This window comes from Ambystoma mexicanum, chromosome 2q, assembly GCF_040938575.1.
Source record: "Ambystoma mexicanum isolate Mex_15411 chromosome 2q, UKY_AmexF1_1, whole genome shotgun sequence".
Taxonomy (NCBI): domain Eukaryota; kingdom Metazoa; phylum Chordata; class Amphibia; order Caudata; family Ambystomatidae; genus Ambystoma; species Ambystoma mexicanum.
Genome location: NC_090924.1, coordinates 1,026,203,800 through 1,026,220,191, shown reverse-complemented (window position 1 = coordinate 1,026,220,191; position 16,392 = coordinate 1,026,203,800). Strand labels below are relative to the sequence as shown.

The 16,392-nt window shown below is 48.2% G+C and overlaps 1 protein-coding gene across 1 annotated transcript in view; it reads right to left on the bottom strand.

The window, feature by feature from the left end:
- Nucleotides 1-16,392, bottom strand: part of CFAP69 (cilia and flagella associated protein 69) — a 1,486,345-nt gene that overhangs the window by 1,242,194 nt on the left and 227,759 nt on the right. The window lies entirely within an intron of this gene.

Below are 16,392 nucleotides of genomic sequence, written 5' to 3'. Positions count from 1 at the left end.
AAAAACTAGTCCTGCATCCAGCAGGTGGAGCATGTATGTAACAATAGTGGAAGGAGTGCAATCAACTGGGTTGATTTGTTTATTCTGGCACCAGATAACGAATCTCTTCCATTTGTCAAAGTAGCAGTGCCTCGTGTTAGGTTTCCTAGATTCCTTTAGGATGTCCATACTCCTCTATGGTAAATTGAGATGTCCGAACTCTATGACCTCAGGAGCCATGCTGCCAGGTTCATTGAGTTGGGTTGAGGATGCACTGTTTGACCTTGGTGCTGGGACAGTAGGTTGTACCAGCTCGGAAGTTTGATGGGTTCGCCCACCGCCAATCTGCGTAAGTGAAGTGTGGGAACCACGGTTGTCTTGCCCACATGGGAGCAACTAGGACGAGCGTCATCGATTCTCTGCTCATCTTGTTGACCACCTTCCTGATTAGAGGAGTTGGTGGAAAAGCGTACGCAAACATCCCTGACCAGTTCATCCACAGGGCGTTCCCCTGGGAGCCTGGTTGGGGGAACCTGGATGCAAATCCTGGGCATTGTCTGTTTTCGCTTGTGGCGAATAGGTCTATAGTGGGGAAACCCCACTGAGAGAAGATACCTTCAAAGACTTCTCTGTGTAGACACCATTCGTGTTCCTCTGGGAGGGGGTCTCTGCTCAGAGCATCCGCTAGGGAATTGAGATCCCCTGGAACATGTTGCGATGACATGAAGATGTTCCGTCTGAGTGCCCTTATCCAGATTTTCTGGGCAAGCTTGGACAGATTTGGCGACCGAGTCCCTCCTTGCTTGTTCAGGTAGAACATGGCTGTAGTGCTGTCCGGCCGGATTTGCACTGACAGGATTTAACAGGTAGGGCTCGAACGCTTGAAGGGCTCTGAATACTGCCAGAAGCTCCAACAGGTTGATGTGGTTCTTGGCCACTGAGCGCGACCAGAGACCCTGAGCTGTGTGGTGGAGATGGTGAGCTCCCCACCCAGTCAGGCATGCATCGGTTGGGACTACCACCTGTAAGAGGATTCAATTCAACACTACAGCTAAGTCAACGCCTAGTCTAGAATACTGAATGAAACCCTTATTGATATATCGTTATGTCCAGTTCATGAGTTCTGGATGACTACCCCTATATAACACCCCTCTCTTGGAATCCCCCTGACCCCACTGAGCCAAGAAGTAGTTCTGTTTTGCAAGTTTAAAAGGTTTATTTGATAATTTAAACAATATATATATATATATATATATATATATATATATATATATATATATATATATATATCACACTTTAATAAATTAATAATTGAATATCACACTTAATCTGAGCAGTAATCAATAATGGATAGTCTGGCACTAGCACACTTCTTTATAATCAATGATGAGTGGTAGGATGGATAAGATAGCAACAATACTTTTATGGTTTCAAATGGATGCAAGGTGGAATGAAAATGCAATACAGAAAATACTCAATATGATTTCAACAAAACAATGTAATCACTTTCCTCTGGCAATCCACTCTCCCCCTTTATGCAATGCAAGGAAATGGAAGGAAAGCACACAGTTCTCAGAAATGCAATCAAATGTAATTCAGTTCACCCCAGCAAACTTAGACTACAGGTATGAGTTTGAAATACAGGCAAAAGTGCTTTGATATGTGCTGGCAATGAAGTGAGGAATATGCTGAAAATGGTTTTAATTCCCTTTAGGAGGTTCAGGGTGAGTGAAATCTAGTTAATATTAGTCCAGGCTCACTCTAGCAATGATTCAGGGATGGGTCTTAAGAGGCAAATGAATTTTTAGCAAGGAAAGAGATGACTGCTGATGGTTACACGTGGCTGGATTTTTAACCAAATCGCAAATCGCGGTAAAATTCGTGAGTGCGAGAATCGTGATTACGGAGAAAGTATAAGGAGTAGGAAGTCGGTTCTAGGCTCGTCGAAAAGCTGAGATTCTATGCAACCAAGTTCCTAGCACAAACGGTTACGGAGTTATGAACGATTTTGTGAAGGTTGTTTTTCGGATTTGAAATTTTAAAAGTTCAAAGCGACAGGTTACAGCTTGCAGCTAGAAAATGACAGGTGACAACTTTGCAAAATGATAAGTGACAACTTCTAGAAGGCAGTTCTGGTTAGATTAAAATAGTTTGGATTAGATTATTTTAACTAAGAGATTGGGTTCTGCACAGTTTTGGCGGATACTCACTCCTAATTTTTAGAAGGACTGGGCCTCGTCACGATCTGGTCAGCGGGTTTTCTTCACTCGCCACGGACGGTCTCTGCACAGAGCGTCTGGGTCAGCTCTACTCTGCTGGTCTGGTCTGGGTCTCTGGTTCTGATCAGGTCTGTGGGTCCGGATACAGCGGTCTCCGGTTCAGCTGGTCTCTCTCTGGATATAACACTGCTTTCTGGCAAATGGCAAGAGTTCTTGTAAAGAATTCAAACAGCTCGTCTGGCTGTGAATAGTTGCAATGATTTGAGGCCTGCTAAAGAGGGATTTAGCTTGTAGTTGACCTCTCTGCTACAAATTCTGAAGTAAAGTCTTGGTCTCTGAAGGTGGATAGATTGAAGTCTCTGTGTTGGCTCTCTGGAGGTTGATGGAGGTAAAGTATGGATTTTCCCGGCAGAGCGTCCCGCAGCAGATGGAATAGAATGTCTCTTTCTGTCCTGACTGTCTGCTTTTATGTGTTTTGAAAGTGGGTGGAGAGGCTAGTTTTCTAGGCCCTACCCCTCTCCACTTGTCATTGGCCACTTCCTCCTCTTCCCCTTGATTGGGGGAATGAAATGAAGTGTCATCATGATGAGGTCTGTTTATGATACAGAGAACCCACCCCTGTCAACTTTACACACAATCTATATCTGATCCAAATACATACTTCCCCGATAGACAGTTGTTTGGCATTGCATACACACATCATGCATTTACTGATGGTAGCCCCTGTTCCAATTCTGTTGTTTCTAGGAGCTTGGGTTCAAAAATGGCAACATATTTCACTTTTTGGTCGGGTTACCAATATTGGATTTGTCCCCGCATTTACACAAATGTTTGCAAAGCATGTGGGCATTAGGTGGTGGAGTGTCAGATTTTTAACATAGATACATTTAGAGTAATATCCTCTTTTCCGCTAAAAACCTCCCTGAACATACCACCGGGTCCTAACACGTCTTCAAATGTGCACAGAAAAATCACAAGAATAATGATATCACTTATAAAATTTTCACAAGTCCGCTCTATGAATGATCCATCTTTTTAGATTTATGTTCTGGCCCCAAAGGGGTGTGGTTTCCCCCCAGCACAAGGTTGAATTTCTGGTTTTTCCAGTTCTGCCAAGCCAGCTTGCTATCACAGGCAGTGCTCCTCCCCTTTCCTTCCAGGAGGAAGCCACTTTTACGACCCCCCCCCCCCAATAAAACATTTGCCTGAGTCAGGACAGGGCTTTGTTCAATTTCCTGCAGAGCCCAGGTAATTCAATCAGAGACGTGTCATATCCCTTTTGGTGGGAACAGCAAAAGGCAGCTAGGCCTGGGAACATAACTGTTGTGCAAGTCTCAACTCCTGTCGGGGGTAGCTGGTGGGCAAAATTCCCTCTCTTTTTAAGCCAGGCCTCAGCTAAATGTCTCTTTGGCTGCCAGTTTTCCTGTCCAAATCAAACTTCCAATTTTTACGCATGCAGCTAGAATGCTGATTCTAAGTTTAAAACTATGACATTTAAGCAATTGCAACCTATGTGACACTCAAAAGTAGGTCACTCATTTCTTTTAAACATTTAGATTTTTAGTGTCTTTCAGTCCAAATTTACTTAAACTGCTGAAATCCACAGCTCAGCCAGTTTTGCTATGAACATTATTTTAGGCTCATCCTCTTTCCAGATTTTGTATGCCCACAAGACTTTATTCTGTCAAATGTCTGCTGGTGTTCAGTGAGATTGTTGGATATTCTGCAATGTTTGAAATGGGCATTCTGAGCTTGCCTTCAGAGAAACAAAGGGTGATTTTTAAAGTGCTTTCTAGCGAACAGGCACTGCTGTTTTTCTCTTTGGCACCCCATTTCACTCATGGCTCTTCTGACCCAGCACACCCACACCGGGGGGTGGCAAGTCAGGCGACCATTTTGGGGTGCGCACAAACTGCGCGGTTTTCATAGATTCTGGCGCACATGTGGGCTTTTTCAGCCATCTTGGATTTCCTAAGCCCACAGCACCAAATGTTGTAGCATAATAGGCCAAACTTGGGTCAGAACACCCAACACACCTGTATCTCGGGTCGTAAAAGTGTTACCCCTTGGACAGATTCTCTCTTGTCCACCAGTGAAGGCTTTGTACCAGTGTTGGCGAAACGACCACTAGATCGTCCCACTGGCCACTTGCCTGAGACCACTGTTTCGCCAACCATTCCTGCAGGGGACGCATGCACAGGCGCGCGTGGGGGACCAGGTAAATACATGACGCCATCATGCCCAGCAAACGCATTGCTTTGCGTACTGTTATCTGGCGACTGGACTGATATTGCGGAATTTGCAGCAGTATATTCTGAATTCTTTCCTCGGAAGGAAAGGTTAACCCCTCTTGAGTGTCTAGGATAGCTCCTAGGAACTGTTTGGATGTGCTTGGCACCAGGCTTGACTTTTTCTCGTTTATTGAGAAGCCCAATTCGAAGAGGAGGTCGATTGTCCTTTGAATGTTTGCTCTGCAAATTACTGGGGTCTCCCCCGTGATGAGCCAGTCGTCCAGGTAAGGGTACACCGGGATTGCCTCCCTGCGTAGGTGTGTTGCCGCCACCGCCAGTACCTTGGTGAATACCCTTGGAGCCGAAGCTATCCCAAAGGGCAGTACCTTGAACTGGTAGTACCGACTGTCCACCTTGAAGCGCAAGCACTTTCTGTGCGCTGGGAACATGGAAATATGAAAATAGGCATCTTTCATGTCCAATGTTGCCATGTAATCCCCCTTTTTTAGGAGGGGGATTACCTCCTGGAGAGTAGTCATGCGAAACTTTTGGGGCTTGACATACTTGTTTGCAGGCCGTAAGTCCAATACTGGGCGCATTGTCAGATCTTTTTTTGGCACAAGGAAGTAAGTTGAATAAATACCCTTGTTTACCTGGTGTCCCGGGACGAGTTCTATCGCGTCCTTGGCTAGCGGATTGACGATCTCTTCGAGGAGGATCTTCTGGTGGTCCAAAGAATGTATTTTTTGTCGTGGAGGATGGTTTCGGGAACGCTCTAACAGTTCTATGCAGTACCCTGCAGATACTGTGGACAGCACCCATCTGTCTGATGTGATCCCTTCCCAAGCTTGGGTGAAATTGGAAATGCGTCCCCCTACTGGGGTTGCGTGAGAAGGGACCCTGAACGGAGCGTCACTGTTTTGGTGGAAGCGTTCCGCCTTCTCTACTGGGGCTGCCTCTACCTTTTCCACGTCCTCTTTTATTACCCCTGCCGCAACCCTGGGTAGACTGTTGGTAATTATTTTTCCATGGTGTACCCTGCCCCTGGGAATAGTTAGATCCTCTCTGGGAATTTTGGCCGCGTGGGTGATGAAAATTGCCATTCCCTCTCTGATTAGGGGGTTTATTGGTTAGTTGGCCTAGGGATTTGAGTGTTTCATACTCATCCTTGGCATTTTTCAGCGCGTCCTCGACGCCTTACCAAACAACAGACCCGGCTCCACCGGTTTATCTAACAATGATGCGTGGGTTTCAGCCTTGAATCCAGACTGCCGTAACCAAGCGTGTCTCTTGATAACAGTTCCTTCTGCTATCAATCTGCCGCCGTTATCTGTGGCATCAAAGGTTGCTTTTAAAATGCAACTGGACACGGCTCTTCCCTCCGCCGAAACTCGTGCCAACTGGCTCTTTAAGGGTTCTGGGGCGGAGTCTATGAGTGCCGCGACTTCTTCCCACTGATGGCAGTTGTAGCTGGCCAACAGGGTGGTGGAGTTGTAATCCTTGCCTCGTAGGCGGAAATGGAGGCTACTTTCCTGCCCAAACCAGACAGTTTCTTGCTCTCCTTGTCGGGAGGAGCTTCGGACGATGACAAGGGTGTTCCGGCCCTCTTACGGGTGTTTGTAACAACCAGGGAGTCCGGCTTCAGATGCCCCCTTATATACAGTGGGCCTCATTGGGCTGCCCTGAAAAGTTTCTCAATCCTGGGGTTCACTGCCCTGGTGAGGTTAGGATTTGTGAAGGATCTATTCTTCTCTGAATAGACTTCAGGATAGGCATGGCCTGAGCAACAGGCCTCCTTTCTCCCACTAACTCCTCGGCGAAGTCCCTCTCCTCTTGAGCACCCTGGGTGTCAATGTGGAAATGTTCAGCTGCTCGAGACAGAACTTCATTTAGGAGAGGTTGGTTGTCGACAGGGGAATCGGTAACCGGGGGTTCCTTCTCTACCGGGAAATCTACTCTGTAGGTTTCCGGGTCGTCCTCATCCTCTTCTTGGTCCTCATCATCCCCATAGTAGCCCGCACCAGTTTGTTCTTCCAACATGCCCAAATCTGGATCCTCACAAAAGGATGTCTCTCCTTGATACGGAGAGTAGGGCTGTACATAGAAGGGGTCCGAAGACCGTGTTGGTGTTTCAAACCGGGACTTTTTACTTGGATGTATAGGATCCTTAGAGCCTGAGGGTGCTGACCCGTCGGGAGTATAAGAGAGAAAGTGTTCATGATTGTTTGCGTAAAAATCTGCCAATGATGACATCCTTGACATGACCCTGTCTATGTCATCACTAGACCATTCTCTAGAACTGGGAATGACTCTTTCTGGAAGTTTCTCTGACTTATCCTGGACTAGACTTGGTGGTCTGAGCAGGGGTCTTTGTGATAGCAGAAGACTTGGACTTGTCTGTCTAAGAGGAGTGGAGTGTTGTAAAGGTGTGGAAGAAGGCAGAGTCTGCTTCCTTTGCTGTTTTTCCCCCTCCCCGTGCGTGGAAGAGTGTTTTCCCTGTTTTTTCGCCCCTTCAGAGCCTTTCGACACCTGGTGTCGAGGTTCAGGGGTAGTGTCCCTATCCTTCGAGCGTGGAGGTAGGGCCTCGGGGGCCGCCGTAACGCGGTCTGCGGGCACCGACTCCTGGAGTGTGGTCTGGGGATGGAAGTCGGCTTTGTCGTCCGACGATCAAACTTCCGTTACCTTGGGGAGCGAGGCACACTTGGCAACAGTGGATGATTGCCTGGAGCCATGCAGCTATCGAGAACGCCGATTCGGACTGTTCTCTATGTGCCTCTTTCCGAGAACTCGACGTGCGCGTCGAGTCCCGGTTGGACTTCATGTGTTTTGTGGAAGTGCTGTGGGAAGCGCTTGTGTCGCCGGGGGTCTTCCCCATAGCCACCCTGCCGGATGACCTTCCGAGGTCGGGGACTTGCGCTCGGCTGTCTTTCGACGCCATAATGCCCTCGCCGTCCGAAAGCACAGCGTCGCTGCCATCGATGAAGGCGCCCTCCGCTGCCATGGCCTCTTGACGCCTGGCGTGGTGGGCCCAACGATTGATCGAACGGTCCTCAAGTGTTTTGGGTTTAAACCTACTACACGCTCTGCAGTTCGCCTCGGGGTGGTCCCTCGGCAAGCAGAGATTGCATGTGACGTGCCTGTCGACCCAAGGGTGCCTGCGGTTGCACTTGGGGCAGAATTGGAAAGGGGTACCCTCCATACGCACCTAGTGGCAGCGGGCTTGTAAGTGTAGGAATATATAAGAATGTACCTATATACCAAAAGAGTGTAGAGTATGTCCAGCCCCCACTCTCCCTACTTGCAGGGCCGAGGCCAGCAGCCTTCCAAGGCCCGGGCCGAGGCCTTCTGAGGCCCAAATCTGTCGTGCAGCCGTCGACGGTCGAATTCTTCTCCGGGCCAGCGTCGAGTGTGGAAGTTCGGTGACTCGACGTTGGGGTGGAGAAATGGGTAAATTTAACAATATTTAGCAAAAGTATGGCTAAGGCCAGGGAACTCCGCGAAATGCTTCCGACCAGTATGGCGGAAAAAAACAATCTGAGGGTCCTAGACGTGTGAGGGATCATGGGTACAGTGGACGTCACACTACGGATAGTATTACTGGCACGTCCTGTGTCGATGCCCTTTTTCGAGTTTCGAAAAACAAACTGTAATACTCTGCAGCTTCCACTAGATGTCAGCCTATGCACAGCATGTGATCTAAGCAGATTCCACAAGCCTCAGAAATATATATATATATATGGTCGCAATTCTGAAAAGGTCAATTGTGACCCTTTAAAATCGGTCAATTGTTCATTCGAACAATTGTAAATGAACAATTTTGTGTATACCAGAATTCGCAAATGCCACCAATCCCATACCAGGGTATGACACCAGCGTGGCAAACTCCTGAAGCAACAGTACTAGCCGAGAAGTAAAGTGGCGACTTCATGTCGGTGCATTCCCAAAGAAAAGGACACCCGCAGCTGCTTCTGCATCTAATACATAAGTCTGATGGACTACATGCCAGAAGCAGCCAGAAATGTTCCAGTATTTTTTCTCTGCAAAAATTCAACATGTCCATTAGAGGGGATTATGTAACGGTAGTAGCAGTTATAACAGGATATGAACTATCAAAGCAGCAATATCCAAACGCGGAACTTCAGAGAATACGCTTCGCTGGGTGGAACTATACAAATAACCAGTGGACCCATATGCAGGCATTGTGGTAACAACCTGGGTGTGACAAAACCCCATACCTTTTCCCCCCAGCTAGTATGCAAACGCATTGGGTGAGTGTTGGCAATAAAAGGCTGTGGGATTTTATTGCACAGGTATGGTCATAACAAAACAATCATAATTACAGTAACCATAATATACTGTACTTTTGGGCCTTGGGTCCCGAGGTTACACCCTCTGGTCCGTGCCGCCATTCTTGTCCCACGACAGTATGGTCACTGCACAGTGAGCTGTCTTCTTTCTCTTTCCTCTCGTCCTTTTTCTTAGGGTGGGAGGGTTCTGGATTAAAAAAAAGAGGCTCTGCGTTTGCAGAGAACTCTATTGTTTGGGTCCCCGTGCAGGGACCCACACTGGATTGGTTTGGGCCCTGTGCAGTGACCACAAGCTGATCTGCTTTTGCTGCAAAAAGCAGCTCCTTATATTAGACCCAGGGCTGCCCCTGGGTCTTTGTTGTGCCTGTGTGGGGGGCTGGGTGCCGCACCCCTCCCACCCCCACCCCCGGCCGGCTGCTGCCGATGGCAATAAATGCACCATGTGGTGCCTGAGCCTGCACCGTTTCCTGCTCCCCTCTTCCTGACAGTGGTGCTTAGCACCCCTTGGGGAGGAAAGGCGAGGTGTTGTTTTAACACCTCGCCCTTCCTCCTTCTTTGGGGGCGTCGGCGACTGTGTCGCTTTGCAGTGTCCTGGGGGAGAGGGAGGAGCACAGCCCACCCTTTTGTTAGGCTGTTTGCTCGTCCCTCTCCCCTGCCTGGCTGCTATGGGGCACAGGTTACCATGCCTGTGGCGTGCCCAGAACTCGGATTTCTTTTGCCGAGGCCTCGAAAGAGGAGCTGTAAAATGCACAGGTCGGATTACACTGAAATATACCGAACCCAGACATCAACTAGAGGCACCAGCTGCCACCCGAAGCAATATCCCAGGTGCCCCTGGCACTGCCTCTGTGGAACTGACATACTGATCCTCAGACGTACATCCCAAAGAGTGATTCATTGCTCAGTGTTGACCTGAACTAAATCGCTTTGGGTTTCTGGGTTTCGAGGAATACGGTTCGGAATGGACAGATTGTGCTGCAAAATGGACTACATGTATAGATCAAATAAGGCTTTATGTGTTGTACGCAATAGCATACAGTTTCACTCCCTGATGGAACCATGTCTGCATGCAATGTGAAATATAAAGTGTTGCAGGCATAGCCCAAAACCTCAGGCGAACAAACCTGCTGGATTTTGGATGCTGCTGTTGTAAGAATACAGCTCCGAATATTGTGTCTGCACAATATTAAGTGTAGATTCTTCAACTTCTGGAGCGAAATAGATGTGCCAGTTTAGGGTTGCTTATAACAGGTTATGTGGCATAGTCCTTCAATGGAATACTCTGAAGTGAATAGTTTGACTGCATTCATTTTGTTGTTTAAGGTTAAATACTCCTTAATAGGTTGAATTTGCCATAGCAGAAACAATTGGCTATGTTGTCTTACATCAAGTACAATTGAGATGTAACCAAAGATATTGAAAAGGTCCTCAAGGGTTGAGAGTTGAAATAAAAGAAAAAAGATCCTCTTTTTGTGCTTAGTACAAAGAAAATGCTTCTCTACACCACTTTCACCATGTGATCACATGGCTCATCAGGAGGAATGAACACAATCTGTGTTTTTTCTAATTAAACAGTATTTCAGAATAGCCAAATCCTCATTGTGTGCTTTTAAGGTCTTGATTCAAATTAATTGGTAGGGTGGGTGCCAGAACACCGATCCTGTTGGATTCTGTGCATGCACTGTGAAATATTATACCAAAAAACACACGTTTTAAAGTATTCCTCACTCCCAGCTCAGCAGTCTCACTTTCATGAATTTAAAACACTGAGATCCCAAGCGAGAAGGCCACCCAATCCCGTTTTCTTTTCCCTTTGATTTCTTGGCTTGCTTTTTATTTCCCATTTGAAATTTAAAGACTACAAGTCTCAGAATTCCACACAAAACACAGTCCCCCTCTCTATACCACCACCCATCCTACCCCTCTTCCTCTACTCAACCCTACCCATTCTCGCTGATGTTTCCTCTTGCTCGTCATCAATGGCACCCTCTATCAATGGCTTCCTCCCTGGCTCTATTCCCTTCTCATTTTGCACCCCCCTTCGCATCCTCCTTTAAAACTGTGCACCCTCCTCCTTGCACCGAGGTGCCTATAAATGCAACATGCAAAGAGCAACAGTAAACGCCAGAACTATTGGCATTGCCAATGCTGGTTTATAATTATGCAGGACTGCCCATGCAGTGTCTACTGCTTGAGGGGTCTCAGGTATGTGAACAAGGCGACCAAGCATTGTGTTTTGCTTGCATTCTGCTATGCCACTACAAATCGTTCATTGGTGCCCCTTTGCTAACCTTATATGGAGCAGCTCTGCTAGCAGAGTTTACTTCAAGTGGGTCCACCAGCTTGGATTTGCATCCCCTACAATAGCAATGACCGTCAATCAGTAGCTCCAAGCCCACCTCCCTTGTTGCGTGGAGGAAACAGGGTCCTTCCCTGACTCGTGCAGGGCGCGATGATGGGTGGCAGAGTTCATCTGTGAAGCTTGTGCAAACTAAAGTTGTGGATGAGTGTCTTTGATGGCACCAGTCCTCCACATTTCTATGGTGAGCTCGCTGTGGAATTGGGATCATACTTCGTTTTATGGTTAAACATGCATCTTTTCATGAAAAGAAAATGGCCCACAGGGCTGACAGGAGTATTAACTATGGTTAGAGTTTCCCTCAGAAAACAAGGGATCCCTTCCCGAGATTTATAGACCTCAGATGTCTGAAGGTACCGTTACATATTGCTGGGAATATTCGTTTTCTCTCTTCTGCATTCTCCCTGAAGTTTAAGCAAATTAGTTTCATGGATTGGGTTCACCGCACAGCTTTCCCCTGACGCAGACACACACACACACATAACCATAACCCATTATTACATTATTTAACACCACTGTAAACAGTGGAAAAAACAGCATGTAAACATAAGTAGCTCTTAGAAGCAACATTCGACAAACCTCTTTCCTACTTACACAGTGGCATTAACTTATACAAAACGAATGACACTGTAACAGAGCCTCACCCATGAAGCACGCTTTATACACAAGGGAGCAGGTGATTGCTATAAAGGTCCCTTTGCATACAGTTGTAAAAGCCCCGGAAGAAAGCTAAAGTGCTCTCAAGCCAGACATAATCGTACATTGTTAAGGACAAACCTAACAAACCTTCTGGCTAAAGCTACGTACTTTCACTACTGGAGAAATCCTGTGTGGATTCTAAAGAAGGGGCCGCAGCACAGACTAAACCCTGACTGAATCGTTAGTATTAAGACCCACATTCTTAATATGGAAGAGAACACTGCCAGCAGTATAGGATGCAACTACAACCAGGAAACTGCAAAGTACCTTTGTTCCAATACCGCAGGGTGTGGTGCTGGAAACTTTTTAAATGGCATGACAATGCAGGAGGTTAATTGTATAGGACCGAACGTTAGCAGAAATATAAATCCTGTTCACGTGTGTAGTACAGTCAAAAAACCAGGAAACAGTACAAACACCTTTGCAAGACGTTCACGCGACTAAGATTATGGGTGGTCTTGCCTAATTTGCCTCACATACCTCTACTGATTGGGGCATTTAGTTCTAACTGATTTTAATCATTATTGCGCTTTATTTTGTATTCAATCCATAAAAGCAAAGTTAAATGCACATAACATACATATAAACAACAAGTTTAAAATCCAACAATAAAAAGATAAAACCTATATGATGTAAAAGCTCCTTCAAAATGAGACAATTCGAGTAAACACACACCAGGCTGATCAATAGCATGTGAGGCTGTAACTAAAAAATCTAGGGTGGATAGATTCATGGTGCATCTTGTGTATGAGGTGATCGTTGGTTACAAGATCAATGATCAATACTTGGAACATTTCTCTTCTAGATGGGACGTGACTAGATGATGTTCCTTCCTCCCTAGTAGTTTCTTCACCCCTGTAAATTGGCATCTCTCCAACTGTACCTGGACCGAAATGTCTGGGAAGATGCGGGTTGTCATGATCTCTGCTTCCAAAAGGTCAGGGTTTTCCCAACTCCCTTGGAAGCAGATCCATAACCCAGGTTCCGAGTGCCAACCAGTCCCAATTGGGACCTTTTGGACCCAGTCCTGGCGCCAGTGGCACCAGGCTCATAAATATGCCCAGTCCCAGCGCTGGAAGCGCCGGGCTCATAATGCTTGGGTGGACTTACCTGCAGCAGACCATGCTGCTTACTTGCCTGCCAGTTGAGCCTCTGATCCTCTTCTGTTTGGAACTACTTTTCCTGTTGGGTGGGGCTGGAGCCACTCCCTAGATTTAGAACACTGGAACTCTTCTGGAAGGCAGGAACTCTTTTCTTACCAGGAACTCTTTTCTTACTTAGGCGTGGCTGTGGAAGGAGACACCTAAGCACTACAGGAGGCTATTTAAACCACACCCGGTGGATGAATCTTGCTTTGCGTTATTCTGCACCCTCTGCAGCAGGACGCTCATCGTGTCTTCTGCATCCAGTCCTGGGCCTAAGGAAAAAGGCTTACCATCCTGAATCCAGTCTTCAGCAACACCTATAAAGACAAGAAAGAACAGGTTAGCATTCCGGCATCGGAAAGGCAAAGGCTTACCTACTCTTCGTGCGCTCCGGAGGTCTTCATACTGCATTCCGGCATCTGTAAGACAAAAGCTTACCAACTCTTCGCACGCTCCGGAGGCCTTCGGCGCTGCATCCGCATCTGAAAGACAAAACAAGGTGCGTTTAAAGACATTGGGGAACTTTAATACTCACGTGCCATTACTCCTTTCCACATCTAATCCAGTGGGTATTCCGGCACCCTGCAGCCGCTCCGAACTCGTACCTGCAAAATAAAAAGACAGTTAGAGCGCATCGTGAAGCAGGCAACAAGCGCTTACTCACGTGCTTCCAGGCGCTTCTATTCATCACACGGGCTCCATCTTCAACTCACTTCAGCCCGTCATCCGCCATCGCCGGAACCCTGCAAAACAAGAGACATCATTACTAAAGACTTTAAAAAGACATTTGAATGACTCGAAACTTACCGTTCGTGCAGTAAACGACGGACAGCAGTCCTCTGAAGTCAAGAGGCCTGCGCTACCTATCCAGTGAAGAAACTGGCTACAGCACCCTGCCCCGAGGCAGATGGAGAGCTCGGCATTCACTTACCTAAGGTGAGAGCGTTAACCTTTGGGGTCTACAGGAGAGGAGAAGAGGAAAGAGTTAGGGACACCCCAATAACCCCAGTTCATTAACCCCATATTTTCTATCTGCAGACATCTTACTCTACACGTCAGGCATACAGTGCACAGAGGTCCAGCCCAAAGAGCCAACCGGGTGCTACACATCACCTTTGAAGATACGGTAGTCGCCCAGTCAAGACCGGCGCCTCTGCGAGAATCAGGTGAGCGTTACACGGGTGATATGAGAGTCCAGCTTCAGTTCTTTCCTTTCTCTAGCAATTCGGAGATTCTCGTCCCTGTCCCGGTAGCTAAGGATTTTTACAATTATGGGTCTGGCATAGTCTCCCAGTTTTTGTCTTGGCGACAGTGGTCTATGAGCTCTTTCAATGGTAAAGAATGGAGACAGATGCGGTTGGTCCAGCAGGTCTTTAAGTAGTTTCACAATAGTTAATTCCATCTTGCAAGTGCATTTTCTGGGACTCCCACGATGCGTATATTGTTCCTGCAGGAGCGCGATTCTAAGTCGTCACATTTGTTTTTGGTTAGTTTCATCTCCTTGGAGAGCGTGGTCACTGTGTCATGCAACGAGTGGATATTGTCTTCATTAGTGCTTATTCTGCTTTCTGCTTCAGTTATGCAGGCTTCTTCATGTGCAAGCTGTGTTTTGATAAAAGCCACAGTTGCATTGATGTCGTCAAATTTTTCATGGACAGTGGTGAACCCCTTAGCCACGGCTTCCATAATTTCCGACAGATCGGGCAAGGAGGGGGCCCCACTGTTGGTGTCAGAGCGCCCAAGGGATGATTGCTCCTGCTGGTTAGCTTCATTGCGTGGGTCTGCTTTAGTGTATTTGTCCATTGCGCCGTTTTTTTTTTGCTGCTGCCAGAACCCATTGTCATAGTCGCTACTTCCGGTGAGCTGCCAGATGGGCTGATCAGCACCCGCCGTGCCCAAAAGGTATCCGCTGGACGACGAGTGCACACCGTGTCCATCGCACATGGGGGAGGGGGCCACGAAATGCCCGAAGTTGGGTGCCGTTGACTTTCAATCGATTGTGTCTAGTCCGGTTGTCGTATGGTGTTGAAACCAGTTAGGAAGCTGTGCCTGGTTCTCCACTTATACCTATGGTTGCGTAACTCAGCCACTACTGGAGGTGCACTTGTAGTGAGCCTAGACAAGCCACACTGGTGGCCAGGAGTGCATAGCCAATTGGGGCTGAGCAGATTTTGTGCGTGCCCTCAGATTGTCCAGGTGATGAGGGACCGGTATGACAAGTCCACTACAGTAGGGCTAGCACTACCTGTATGGAACAGGGCTCTCTTACAAGTTTTTGCACTGTCAGCTCCTCAGATGCAGCAGGTGTTCCCAGAGGGCACGGCTTGCCAAGCTGTTCACAATGCCACTATGTGAGCTTATTCTTCAAGTTCTATCCCAGGAGGCCCCATCATCCCGTGGCAGCATCAGGCCCTCACCCCCAGCTAGGCCCCTCGGGGACAAAATGGAAGAGAAAGCGGAGGGACGGGTTAGAGTGCGCTTGTCCCCTGCTCAGATGGCCAGTAAGCACGTCTAGGACTGGAATTAGTCAGAAATGGATGGGCTGGAGGCAAGGAACAGAGTTCAGATGTGAGCCTTTGCAGTCCAACCGATCCTCTCCAGCAGTGCGTGCAGCGCTGGGGGCGCGTCTTGCCGCTATTCCACCCAGACAGGGAAGAGAAAGGGACACGGGCTCCGGCCCGGTCAGCCGCGGATGTTTGCCGTTCTAAGAGTTGCACCGGGGGACAGAAAACACAGCAGGTTGTATTGGAGGAGCTAGCGCGAGACCGCTCCAGGGCAAGCACCCTCGGACAGCCGTATTGGATTGGCGTTATGCTTGATTTGGGAAAGACAGGAGTATCATTGGGAAGTTGGGAACGCAGCACTGGTGGCTCACCTTGTATTAACGGTCCGCTGCGGTCGACTGTTGTGGTGTGCATAGTCCTGCTGTAATCGTCTAGTGCCTGCCACCGAGGGACAGGCGGCGCTGCATGGGACCAGTCTCCGATGTAGTCACCCCACAGGGAACTGTCCGGGCGCTAGCCCTGTGGTTACGGCTCTTCCTGCCTCCTCCCCGTCCCACTCAGGAAGCTGAGGCAGAGGCACCAACCGAAAATGGCGGGCAGATCAGTGGCCAGCCGGGCACCACCCCCGATCCACCAGTAGGCACCCCAATGGTTTGTGGCTCTGAGGTGAAGGGCTCGCTTCACTATTGGCAGGATGTAGTCAGTGGGTGCAGAGGGCACGGATGCCTCCACCACGTCCCCATGGCCAGCACCCACCGGCCCTCTAGCACATGCGTTCCCAGTCGGGTTGCTGCACCGCTCCTTCCATGAGTCGGATCGCTTGGCTCGCTGGGCTCCACAGCCCACCGGAGTTGGTCACAAGCTGCATCGGGTCTCCCCTCAATACGCCAATAATTCCGGAAGATCAGATGGGTGTTGCTGCCACTGCTTACTTCAGATCGCGGCCTTG